General features: G+C 48.9%; 1 protein-coding gene across 12 annotated transcripts in view; it reads left to right on the top strand.

Moving 5' to 3' along the window:
• The window catches only part of LOC122370100 (protein grainyhead-like), a 93,400-nt gene that overhangs the window by 35,681 nt on the left and 44,009 nt on the right, over positions 1 to 13,710 (top strand). The gene's annotated exons all lie outside the window — the stretch shown is intronic.

Here is a 13,710-nt window from a genome sequence, read left to right as displayed (position 1 = left end):
GGACAGAGGTTCCGCATGGGGGGGCGCCCCCCCCCCCAGCTCGTCGGTCGGTGACCCAAAAAGGGGGCGACGTCTCTTACCGTTACTCCGATTGATTGTTGACGATAGCACGATGATTAGAAAGCTCTGGTTCTTTAATTTGATTGAATGTTTTTGAAGGTTTTGACTCGAGCAAATGATGCTGCGAGTTCGGCGTTCAAGCACAGTCGAGGAGAAATTTAAGAGGCATGAGTAGCATGCGACCACTAACAACGCATATTGTGATTTGGCTGAAAGTATATTAGCGTCACTTCATGCGGTTTCACAACCGGTTCAATGCTTTCACCATGTGTGCAACAATGCAACATCGGCGGAAACAACATAGTGCCAGCACAGGAGCTCTCTCAAAACTAATAAAAACATTCCTCCTGTTCAGGAGAGATGGACCGCTGACGGCTTGTTAAGATCATTGGTGGCTGATTGCCTTGTTGCTTTGGTTGCTGTTGCGCATTGTTGCAAGCACATTGTGCATGTAATATGCAAGTATCATGTTGTACAGTCTTAGCGGCAGAAGATATATAGCTACATGTGCTTATCTCAATATCTGAAACTGAATATCTCCAGATATATATCTGAATAGATATATCTAGTTACATGAGAATACATATATGCATGCGCAACTGAACCAAAAACAGTCATTGCTATTTCAGTGGTTGGTAATCCTCCTGAAGGACAATTTTAAACTGGCGCTGATTTTCGCTCAATGCAAAACGTGTTGTGTCTTGTGATCACGATCGCTTAATAAAGCCATCATTCTATATTCCATAATTTCTGGTACAAGTGAATATACGCTGCTGTGACAGACGTTATTGCTCTGACGCTCATCGAAAATAACAAATCGTCGCTGACTTATTGTTCCATACTATTAACACTCCTGTCTAGTGTTGTGACTTTTCATCTAGAATTAAACTTAACGATACCTAATACACACTGTTTAAAGCAGCTGCAGATTCTGAATCACTTAGGAAGCGGATGCATGTTCATGTACCGATGCACATGCTCCTTATGTGCTCATCCGACATGTTGAACGATGGAAACCCGCAAGGGACAATCTTTATGTATGAATCGAACCACTCAATCCATCAGCTCTGAACTGCTGACCTTTTGATTATGCTTGTTGTACGCGGCAGAGCATCTACAAAGACATTAGCTTCCTGAATACTTGTTTGGTGCCTTCAGAGATAGGAGCTCTCTGCAGAAGACATGCTATAAATTGACGGATGACCCACAGGTTCAACGTCCTTTTCTATTGGATAGATGGTAAGCTAACTTTTCGTAGCTGTATACTATACATACTTTATGCAATAGTAACCGCATGACAATATTTTTAAAGGAATGTTATAAAATGGAGGCGTAGGACAATGAACGGCTATTGGAGGTGTAAGCCGTGAGGGATTGAAAATGTTGAGCCCGAGCGAAAGTATATTTTACGCTCTCAACTCTAGGGGGGGGAGCGGGGGGAGGCTTGGGGTAATGTAAACAAGCATTGACACCGTGATGTATAATTTGCGTTCAATTTTCAGTACTAATTTCATCAGTTGCCGTTGCCGTTCTGGCGATAAAATTGGTCTGGTCGGAACTCTGGTGCTCCGTCGGGGCTGAAACCATCACGTGGACACTTGACAGGCCACCCAGTCCCGCTGACGGTCACCGAACCGTCCGAGCCCGGCCTGCTCCTTCAGGATGGAGCATCCATGTGGGATAAAGGTCACCGTCCAGCCCGGAACAGGGGGTGGAGGCGTGGAGGTGAAGGATTTGACTATCCTGATGATGGAAAAGGGCGTCGATGTATTTAGGTTTATTTACTTGCCATTTTGAATTAAGTCATGAGGATATTGGTCAAGTAGTACATAGCGGAATCACAAAAAGTCGCACTCTACATGCTTCACTACAACCGTATGATTTCGATACGACTGAGTCTGGAAATTTTTCCTCAATACAAATTCCCATTTTTTTTTAAACCATACAAATATGTTCTCACGTCAACACGGGTACCTAAGGCCTGCTTAAAGATTATTCGACATTTGGGATAGACAGCCGAAAAAGTGTGAGCACTAATTTGCTATACAACGACAAAGTTTGCAAGATTTGGATAAGTTTGTGAGGCGAGTAGAATTGCTGATCCCTTGGCTGAAATCTTACCTCATGTTGAATGGCTTTTTCATGAGAGCAGTCATCCTAGTGACCTTGTGGATCATTTACCTTTGATTGATCCTGCCTTTGTGACAGCAGAAACCGATATTGGAGAGCAACAAATCGTTCGATCCTGTTCATTACACCGTCATGGTCATCATGTGATCACTTATGAATGCCAAATTCGCACGTGTCCTGCATAACAGCTCGCATCGACCTACTAATTGATGAAGAATGACGGCCGATGCCATTGTTTGTTATCCTGGACGTGGCGTCGTGCACTCGTTGATCTGTAGGCTGTCCAGTCAGCGCCTATAATGAGGTGTATGATTAATATAGACTGCCTGGCCACGATTGTCGACTTATGAATATCTTATAGGTATTACAGCTCATACCAGCCTGCGTATTTGCTCTAAACGCCCATCTATAATTAGACTTCGCGATAATTAGACTTCGTTTTCAACGGGACACCAATAATTTATAGTTTTACACAAATCAGCCTCACACTTTGAAATGTATGACTTCGGTAGTCCTATCTCAACTGGCCAGGCTCAAATACTTACCCAACTCAACCGTTTGAGACATAGTAGCCGATAACTGCGTGTTAGGACCATGCGAACCGACGGGATGTGTCTCATCAGATCAATTCATCACAGCGCCAGTCATGTGTAAATGTCCGAGCGGCTTTGCTGGATAGTGGATGGCAGCTCACTGCCCGTGATTCACATGCACCAGCGCACCGCATATTGTGCTGGTCAGAACATAGTGCCCTCTCAGGCTGCAGTCGATCCGGCCATGTATTTCACGGGGATATTGTGCACTGGAATACGCATATACTTATCCGAAGGTTGGGACTTTTCAATTAGACAAATCACTATTCTTTAGAATTGTGATTTTCTATTGAAAATCCCAACCTGAGCTACCTCTCTAGGGGGGTGTTTAGCGTTTCTGCCGCGATTTGGGTCATTTTGATCGCCGCCGAAACGGCTCGGTAGATTTTCTTGCCATTTTCAGCGTTTGGTCCCGTGTGGGGGAGCTACCGGCTGGTACCGGTCGCTTGAAATATAATTAACCCGTTTTGGGGTAATCGGCACGTGCATTTTCCCATAGGGTTAACATGGGGAAAAATTAAAAATGCGATTTGCGCAAAATCTGTTCAGTAATATTTGTCCACTTTTTTAGGGTCAGTTCTTGGGCTGGCACCTCACCTTCTGGGGGTAATTATTTAAAAATCATAGGGTACAGTTTCGGGTAATCGTGACGGACAGTTACCCCATGTTGAGCCTATGGCGATTTCGAAAAATTATTTTCAAATCGATTTTGCAAAAAATTTCCACGTTAGATTTTGAAAATGTTCCAATATGTTGTGCCCCGGGGTGTCGGCTACCACATGGTATGGGTCAGATATGGGGCGATTGAAAAGCACGTGCCACGTGCAAACGTGTTTGATGGGGTAACCTCCGGGAAAATCCGACATTGTCCAACTGGGGGTCCTATGGCGCGGAAACGACTTCATCTAGCGACACCAAATCAATGCAGCCGGTGAGCAGATGAGTCCAGCTTGTCGCACCAGTGGTCACGTGGCGCACGTGCTATTGCACGTGCCGTGGCACGGGGTCAATTTTTGTTCTTAAATACACCAACATTGTGAAATGCAAGGAATGGGGGAAATAGCCGTCAGGCCGTCATTTTTTATGATAGGGTCGATCTGAAAACGGGTATAGACACAGAATGAAGGGGGCTAGAAAACTGCTATCTCGGATTTTTCGTAAAATGAAAAATTAAAAATTCTGGGGGAATTATATGTTCGAAAGGTGAAATTTCCCTAAATTTTCCCGTTTTTCGAGTTTAGCCGTCCACTGTTCAGAGACGGTCACACCGGCCGGGGTCATCTTTTACATGCTGATGGCCACGTCGATGGGTCATCACGTGGCGTGAACGGTGAAGCTATCAGAGGTCCGGCACGTGCCACGTGCCCACGTGTTTGAGTCGCGTACCTCCCAGATTATCGTGTGTTTGCCGATTTGTGGCGTTATAGCACGAAAACAGCACCAATCAGGAAGCCTGAAATGGTGCAACCGGCGAGGGGACAAGTCCTGCTTACACCACCAGTGGTTACGTGGCACACGTGCGAAGATGGGCACCTCCGTTGCGGAGATATTTTATAGTGAAATATTCAAATGTGCATAACTTTGTAAGTTTAAGTCCGATTGGGCTAGAATTTCGTGGGTGGATGAATTGTTAAGCGACATAAACGAATGCGCCATGTTTGTTGCAGTGCGCCACGTTTGTCTCAAAGCGGCATTTTTGCCGCAAAGCGCAGAATGTGCGTAACTTTGTCGAACATTGGACGATTAGGATTCGCTGTAATTAAGGGATGGCTGCTTAAACGGCAGATATGAATGCACCACATTTGCCGCAGGGCGCCATATTTGTCTTAATGCGTCAGTGTTTGCGTTTTGCCTACGGCGGGCGTTTTTTGCGGCGGCGTTTGCGTTTTTTCGGGGTTTGCGTTTGACGGCGGGCGGCCGTTTTTGCGTTTTTGGCGGTGTTTGCGTTTGGCGGCGGGCGGCCGTTTTTTGCGGCGTTTTGCGGTTGGCGGCGGGCGTGCGTGCGTTGCGGGCGTTTTTTTGCGGTGGTGTTTGCGTTTTTTGCGGTTTTTGTGTTTGGCGGCGGGCGGGCGGGCGATGCGGGTGTTTTTGCGGTGTTTGCGTTTGGCGGCGGGCGGCGGTTTGCGGTGGGCGGCCGTTTTTTTGCGGCGTTTTGCGGTTTGCGGCGGGCGGCCGTTTTTTTGCGCGCGGCCGTTTTTTGCGGCGTTTTGCGGTTTGCGGCGGGCGGCCGTTTTTTTAGGCGGTTTGCGGCGGGCGGCCGTTTTTTGCGGCGTTTTGCGGTTTGCGGTGGGCGGCCGTTTTTTGCGGCGTTTTGCGGTTGCCGGCGGCCGGCCTTTATTTGCGGATTTGCGGTTTGCGGCGGGCGTCCGTTTTTTTGCGGCGTTGCGCGGTTGGCGGCGGACGGGCGTTTTTTGCGGCGTTTTTTGCGTTTTTTCTGCGGTTTTTGGCGGGCGGGCCATTGTTTTTTTGCGAAGTTTGCGTTTGCGTTTTGGGCGTGCGTTTTGCGGTTTTGCGTTTGGCGGCGGGCGGGCGGTTTTTCACAATTAAAGTCCCAACCTTCGGATCCGCAGTGCTGTTCGACAAGCGCTGCCCGGGTATCCGAAGGTTGGGACTTTTCAATTAAGAACAATCACTATTCTTTAGAATTGTGATTTTCTATTGAAAATCCCAACCTGAGCTACCTCTCTAGGGGGACATTTGCGTTTCTGCCGGAAATTGGGACATTTTGATCCCCGCGAAAACGGCACGGTAGAATTGCTTGCCATTTTCAGCGTTTGGTCCCGTATCGGGGAGCTACCGGCTGGCATCGGTCGCTTGAAATATAATTAACCCGTTTTGGGGTAATCGGCACGTGCATTTTCCCATAGGGTTAACATGGGGGAAAATTGGAAATTTGATTTGCGAAAAATTTCGTCAATTATATTTGCTGATATTTTTAGGGTCGGATCTCGGGCTGGCACCCCAACTGACGGTGGTAATTATTTAAAATATAATTGACAAAATTTCGGGTAATCGTCACAAACAGTTACCCCATGTTGAGCCTATGGCGAATTCGAAAAATTATTTTCAAATCGATTTTGCAAAAAATTTCCACGTTAGATTTTGAAAAAGTTTCAATATGTTGTGCACCGGGGTGTCGGCTACCACATGGTATGGGTCAGATATGGGGCGATTGAAAAGCACGTGCCACGTGCAAACGTGTTTGATGGGGTAACCTCCGGGAAAATCCGACATTGGCCAACTTGGGGTCCTATGGCGTGGAAACCACTCCACCTACCGACACCAAATCAACGCAGCCGGTGAGCAGATGAGTCCAGCTTGTCGCACTAGTGGTAACGTGGCGCACGTGCTATTGCACGTGCCGTGGCACGGGATCAATTTTGGTGCTTAAATATATTAGCATTGTGAAATGCAAGGAATGGGGGAAATAGCCGTCAGGCCGTCTGTTTTTATGATAGGGTCGATCTGAAAACGGGTATAGGCACAGAATGAAGGGGGCTAAAAAACTGCTATCTCGGATTTTTTGTAAAATGAAAAATTCGAAATTCTGGGGAAATTATATATTCGAAAGGTGAAATTTCCCTAAATTTTCCCATTTTTCGACTTCAGCCGTCCACTGTTCAGGGACGGTGACACCGGCCGGGGTCATCTTTTATATGCTGATGGCCACGTCGATGGGTCATCACGTGGTGTGAACGGTGAAGCTATCAAAGGTCCGGCACGTGCCACGTGGCCACGTGTTTGAGTCGCGTACCTCCCAGATTATCGTGTGTTTGCCGACTTGTGGCCTTATAGCACGAAAACAGCACAAGCCAGGAACACTGAAATGGTGCAATCAGTGAGGGGACAAGTCCTGCTTGCACCACCAGTGGTCACGTGGCACACGTGCAAATCTGGGCACCTCCGTTGCGGAGATATTTTATAGTGAAATGTTCAAATGTACATAACTTTGTAAGTTGAAGTCCGATTGGGCTAGAATTTGGTGGGTGGATGAATTGTTAAGCGACATGAACGAATGCGCCATGTTTGTTGCAGTGCGCCACGTTTGTCTCAAAGCGCCATTTTTGCCGCAAAGCGCAGAATGTGCGTAACCTTGTCGAACATTGGACGATTATGATGCGCTGTAATTAAGGGATGGCTGCTTAAACGGCAGATATGAATGCACCACATTTGCCGCATGGCGCCATATTTGTCTTAATGCGTCAGTGTTTGCGTTTTGCCTACGGCGGGCGTTTTTTTGCGGCGGTGTTTGCGTTTTTTTCGGTGTTTGCGTTTGACGGCGGGCGGCCGTTTTTGCGTTTTTGGCGGTGGTTGCGTTTGGCGGCGGGAGGTCGTTTTTTGCGGCGTTTTGCGGTTGGCGGCGGGCGTGCGTGCGTTGCGGGCGTTTTTTGCGGCAGTGTTTGCGTTTTTTGTGGTTTTTGTGTTTGGCGGCGGGCGGGCGGGCGATGCGGGTGTTTTTGCTGTTTGCGTTTGGCGGCGGGCGGCCGTTTTAGCGGCGGTTTGCGGCGGGCGACCGTTTTTTGCGGCGTTTTGCGGTTTGCGGCGGGCGGCCGTTTTTTGCGGCGTTTTGTGGTTTGCGGTGGGCGGCCGTTTTTCACGGCGTTTTGCGGTTGCCGGCGGCCGGCCGTTATTTGCGGTTAGCGGCGGGCGGTCGTTTTTTGCGGCGTTTAGTGGTTTGCGGCGGGCGGCCGTTTTTGCGGCGTTTTGCGGTTCGCGGCGTGCGGCCGTTTTTTGCGGCGTTTCGCGGTCGGCGGCGGGCGATGCGGGCGTTTTTTTGCGGCGGCGGTGTTTGCGTTTTTGCGGTGTTTGTGTTTTGCGGCGGACGCGCGTTTTTTTGCGGCATTTTGTGCGTTTTTTCTGCGGTTTTCGGCGGGCGTGCGATTGTTTTTTTGCGAAGTTTGCGTTGGCGCTTTCGGCGTGCGTTTTGCGCGTTTTGCGGTGTTTGCGTTTTGCGGCGGGCGGGCGGTTTTTCACAATTAAAGTCCCAACCTTCGGATCCGCAGTGCTGTTCGATAAGCGCTGCCCGGGCCTATCCGAAGGTTGGGACTTTTCAATTAGACAATCACTATTCTTTAGAATTGTGATTTTCTATTGAAAATCCCAACCTGAGCTACCTCTCTAGGGGGGTGTTTAGCGTTTCTGCCGCGATTTAGGACATCTTGATACCCTCGAAAACGGCTCGTTAGATTTTCTTGCCATTTTCAGCGTTTGGTCCCCTATGGGGGAGCTACCGGCTGGTACCGGTCGCTTGAAATATAATTAACCCGTTTTGGGGTAATCGGCACGTGCATTTTCCCATAGGGTTAACATGGGGAAAAATTGAAAATGCGATTTGCGCAAAATCTGTTCAGTAATATTTGTCCACATTTTTAGGGTCAGTTCTTGGGCTGGCACCTCACCTTCTGGGGGTAATTATTTAAAATATAAATGACAAAATTTCGGGTAATCGACGCCGACAGTTACCCCATGTTGAGCCTATGGCAATTTCAAAAAATTATTTTCAAATCGATTTTGTAAAAAATTTCCACGTTAGATTTTGAAAATGTTCCAATATGTTGTGCCCCGGGGTGTCGGCTACCACGTGGTATGGGTCATATATGGGGCGATTGAAAAGCACGTGCCACGTGCAAACGTGTTTGATGGGGTAACCCCCGGGAAAATCCGACATTGGCCAACTGGGGGTCCTATGGCGTGGAAACCACTCCACCTAGCGACACCAAATCAACGCAGCCGGTGAGCAGATGAGTCCAGCTTGTCGCGCTAGTGGTCACGTGGCGCACGTGCTATTGCACGTGCCGTGGCAAAGGGTCAATTTTGGTGCTTAAATATACTAGCATTGTGAAATGCAGGGAATGGGGGAAATGGCCGTCAGGCCGTCAGTTTTTATGATAGGGTCGATCTGAAAACGGGCATAGACACAAAATGAAAGGGTCTAAGAAACTGCTATCTCGGATTTTTTGTAAAATGAAAAACTGAAAATTCTGGTGAAATTATATATTCGAAAGGTAAAATTTCCCTCAATTTTCCCCTTTTTCAAGTTTAGCCGTCCACTGTTCAGAGACGGTGACACCGGCCGGGGTCATCTTTTACATGCCGATGGCCACTTATATTGGTCATGACGTGGCGTGAGCCGTTAAGCTGTCAAAGGTCCGGCACGTGCCACGTGGCCACGTGTTTGAGCCGAGTACCTCCCACATAATGGTGTTTTGGCCAACTGGTGGCCGTATAGCGTGGAAACAGAACCAGCCAAGAACACTAAATTGGGTCAGTCGGTGAGGGGACAAGCCCTGCTTGCACCACCGGTGGTCACGTGGCACACGTGCAAATCTGGGCACCTCCGTTGCGGAGATATTTTATAGTGAAATATTCAAATGTACATAACTTTTTCAGTTTAAGTCCGATTGGGCTAGAATTTGGTGGGTGGATGAATTGTTAAGCGACATGAACGAATGCGCCATGTTTGTTGCAGTGCGCCACGTTTGTCTCAAAGCGCCATTTTTGCCGCAAAGCGCAGAATGTGCGTAACTTTGTCGAACATGGGACGATTAGGGTGCGCTTTGATTGAGGGATGGCTGCTTAAACGGCAGATATGAATGCACCACACTTGCCGCAAGGCGCCATATTTGTCTTAATGCGTCAGTGTTTGCGTTTTGCCTACGGCGGGCGTTTTTTGCGGCGGTGTTTGCTTTTTCGGTGGTTGCGTTTGACGGCGGGCGGCCGTTTTTGCGTTTTTGGCGGTGTTTGCGTTTCGCGGCGGGCGGCCGTTTTTTTGCGGCGTTTTGCGGTTGGCGGCGGGCGTGCGTGCGTTGCGGGCGTTTTTTGCGGCGGTGTTTGCGTTTTTTGCGGTTTTTGTGTTTGGCGGCGGGCGGGCGATGCGGGTGTTTTTGCGGTGTTTGCGTTTGGCGGGGGGCGGCCGTTTTAGCGGCGGTTTGCGGTGGGCGGGCGTTTTTTTGTGGCGTTTTGCGGTTTGCGGCGGGCGGCCGTTTTTTGCGGCGTTTTGCGGTTTGCGGCGGGCGGCCGTTTTTTGCGTTTTTTGTGGTTTGCGGCGGGCGGCCGTTTTTTGCGGCGTTTTGCGGTTGCCGGCGGCCGGGCGTTATTTGCGTTGTTGCGATTTGCGGCGGGCGGCCGTTTTTTGCGGCGTTTCGCCGTTGGCGGCGGGCGATGCGGGCGTTTTTTTGGGCGGCGGTGTTTGCGTTTTGCGGCGGACGGGCGTTTTTTATCGGCGTTTTTTGCGTTTTTTTTCTGCGGTTTTCGGAGGGCGGGCGATTGTTTTTTGCGAAGTTTGCGTTTGCGTTTTGGGCGTGCGTTTTGCGGTGTTTGCGTTTGGCGGCGAGCGGGCGGTTTTTCACAATTCAAGTCCCAACCTTCGGATCCGCAGAGCTGTTCGACAAGCGCTGCCCGGGTATCCGAAGGTTGGGACTTTTCAATTAGACAATCACTATTCTTTAGAATTGTGATTTTCTATTGAAAATCCCAACCTGAGCTACCTCTCTAGGGGGGTGTTTAGCGTTTCTGCCGCGATTTTGGTCATTTTGATCCCCGCGAAAACGGCTCGATAGATTTTCTTGCCATTTTCAGCGTTTGGTCCCGTATCGGGGAGCTACCAGCTGGCATCGGTCGCTTGAAATATAATTAACCCGTTTTGGGGTAATCGGCACGTGCATTTTCCCATAGGGTTAACATGGGGAAAAATTTAAAATGCGATTTGCGCAAAAACTCCACGTTAGAAATGAATTATATTTTTAGGGTCGAATCTCGGGCCGGGACCCCACCTCATGATGGTAATTATTTAAAATATAATTAACAAAATTTTGGGTAATCGTTAAGGACAGTTACCCCATGCTGAGCCTATGGCGATTTCAAAAAATTATTTTCAAATCGATTTTGCAAAAAAATTCCACGTTAGATTTTGAAAAAGTTCCAATATGTTCTGCCCCGGGGTGTCGGCTACCACATGGTATGGGTCAGATATGGGGCGATTGAAAAGCACGTGCCACGTGCAAACGTGTTTGATGGGGTAACCTCCGGGAAAATCCGACATTGGCCAACTGGGGGTCCTATGGCTCCGAAACCACTCCACCTAGCGACACCAAATCAGTGCAGCCGGTGAGCAGATGAGTCCAGCTTGTCGCACCAGTGGTCACGTGGCGCACGTGCTATTGCACGTGCCGTGGCACGGGGTCAATTTTTGTTCTTAAATACACCAACATTGTGAAATGCAAGGAATGGGGGAAATAGCCGTCAGGCCGTCAGTTTTTATGATAGAGTCGATCTGAATACGGGTATAGACACAGAATGAACGGTGCTAGAAAACTGCTATCTCGGATTTTTTGTAAAATGAGAAATTAAAAATTCTAGGGAAATTATATATTAGAAAGGTGAAATTTCCCTAAATTTTCTCGTTTTTCGAGTTTAGCCGTCCACTGTTCATCAACGGTGACACCGGCCGGGATAATCTTTTACATGCTGATGGCTACGTCGATGGGTCATTACGTGGCGTGAACGGTGAAGCTGTCACAGGTCCGGCACGTGCCACGTGGCCACGTGTTTGAGTCGAGTACCTCCCAGATTATCGTGTATAAGCCAACTTGTGGCCTTATAGCACGAAAACAGCAGCAGTCAGGAAGCCTGAAATGGAACAATCGGTGAGGGGACAAGCCCTGCTTGCACGACCGGTGGTCACGTGGCACACGTGCAAATCTGGGCACCTCCGCTGCGGAGATATTTTATAGTGAAATATTCAAATGTACATAACTTTGTAAGTTTAAGTCCGATTGGGCTAAAATTTGGTGGGTGGATGAATTGTTAACCGACATGAACGAATGCGCCATGTTTGTTGCAGTGCGCCACGTTTGTCTCAAAGCGCCATTTTTGCCGCAAATCGCAGAATGTGCGTAACTTTGTCGAACATGGGACGATTAGGGTGCGCTTTGATTGAGGGATTGCTGCTTAAACGGCAGATATGAATGCACCACACTTGCCGCAAGGCGCCATATTTGTCTTAATGCGTCAGTGTTTGCGTTTTGCCTACGGCGGGCGTTTTTTTGCGGCGGTGTTTGCGTTTTTTCGGTGTTTGCATTTGACGGCGGGCGGCCGTTTTTTGCGTTTTTGGCGGTGTTTGCGTTTGGCGGCGGGCGGCCGTTTTTTGCGGCGTTTTGCGGTTGGCGGCGGGCGTGCGTGCGTTGCGGGCGTTTTTTGCGGCGGTGTTTGCGTTTTTTGCGGTTTTTGTGTTTGACGGCGGGCGGGCGGGCGATGCGGGTATTTTTGCTGTTTGCGTTTGGCGGCGGGCGGCCGTTTTAGCGGCGGTTTGAGGCGGGCGGCCGTTTTTTTTGCGGCATTTTGCGGTTTGCGGCGGGCGGCCGTTTTGTGGTTTGCGGCGGGCGGCCGTTTTTTTTACGGCGTTCGTTATTTGCGGTTAGCGGCGGGCGGCGGGCGGTCGTTTTTTTTTTTGTGGCGTTTGGCGGTTTGCGGCGGGCGGCCGTTTTTTGCGGCGTTTTGCGGTTCGCGGCGTGCGGCCGTTTTTTGCGGCGTTTCGCGGTTGGCGGCAGGCGATGCGGGCGTTTTTTTGCGGCGGCGGTGTTTGCGTTCTGCGGCGGACGCGCGTTTTTTGCGGCATTTTGTGCGTTTTTTTTCTGCGGTTTTCGGCGGGCGGGCGATTTTTTTGGTTTTTTTGCGACATTTGCGTTGGCGTTTTGGGCGTGCGTTTTGCGCGTTTTGCGGTGTTTGCGTTTTGCGGCGGGCGGGCGGTTTTTCACAATTAAAGTCCCAACCTTCGGATCCGCAGTGCTGTTCGATAAGCGCTGCCCGGGCCTATCCGAAGGTTGGGACTTTTCAATTAGACAATCACTATTCTTTAGAATTGTGATTTTCTATTGAAAATCCCAACCTGAGCTACCTCTCTAGGGGGGTGTTTAGCGTTTCTGCCGCGATTTAGGACATCTTGATACCCTCGAAAACGGCTCGTTAGATTTTCTTGCCATTTTCAGCGTTTGGTCCCCTATGGGGGAGCTACCGGCTGGTACCGGTTGCTTGAAATATAATTAACCCGTTTTGGGGTAATCGGCACGTGCATTTTCCCATAGGGTTAACATGGGGAAAAATTGAAAATGCGATTTGCGCAAAATCTGTTCAGTAATATTTGTCCACATTTTTAGGGTCAGTTCTTTGGCTGGCACCTCACCTTCTGGGGGTAATTATTTAAAATATAAATGACAAAATTTCGGGTAATCGACGCCGACAGTTACCCCATGTTGAGCCTATGGCATTTTCGAAAAATTATTTTCAAATCGATTTTGCCAAAAATTTCCACGTTAGATTTTGAAAATGTTCGAATATGTTGTGTCCCGGGGTGTCGGCTACCACGTGGTATGGGTCAGATATGGGGCGATTGAAAAGCACGTGCCACATGCAAACGTGTTTGATGGGGTAACCTCGTGGTAAATGCGACATTGGCCAACTGGGGGTCCTATGGCGTGGAAACCACTCCACCTAGCGACACCAAATCAGTGCAGCCGGTGAGCAGATGAGTCCAGCTTGTCGCACTAGTGGTCACGTGGCCCACGTGCTATTGCACGTGCCGTGGCACGGGGTCAATTTTGGTGCTTAAATATACTAGCATTGTGAAATGCAAGGAATGGGGGAAATAGCCGTCAGGCCGTCAGGTTTTATGATAGGGTCGATCTGAAAACGGGTATAGGCACAGAATGAAGGGGGCTAAAAAACTGCTATCTCGGATTTTTTGTAAAATGAAAAATTCAAAATTCTGGGGAAATTATATATTCAAAGGTGAAATTTCCCTAAATTTTCCCGTTTTTCGAGTTTAGCCGTCCACTGTTCAGAGACGGTGACACCGGCCGGGGTCATCTTTTACATGCTGATGGCCACGTCGATGGGTCATCACGTGGCGTGAGCGGTGAAGCTATCAGAG

Source organism: Amphibalanus amphitrite, unplaced genomic scaffold (assembly GCF_019059575.1).
Source record: "Amphibalanus amphitrite isolate SeventyFive unplaced genomic scaffold, NRLGWU_Aamphi_draft 000034F_arrow, whole genome shotgun sequence".
In the NCBI taxonomy this organism is placed as follows: Eukaryota; Metazoa; Arthropoda; class Thecostraca; order Balanomorpha; family Balanidae; genus Amphibalanus; species Amphibalanus amphitrite.
The sequence above is the reverse complement of the archived record's forward strand: the minus strand, read 5'-3'. Positions and strand labels throughout refer to the sequence as shown.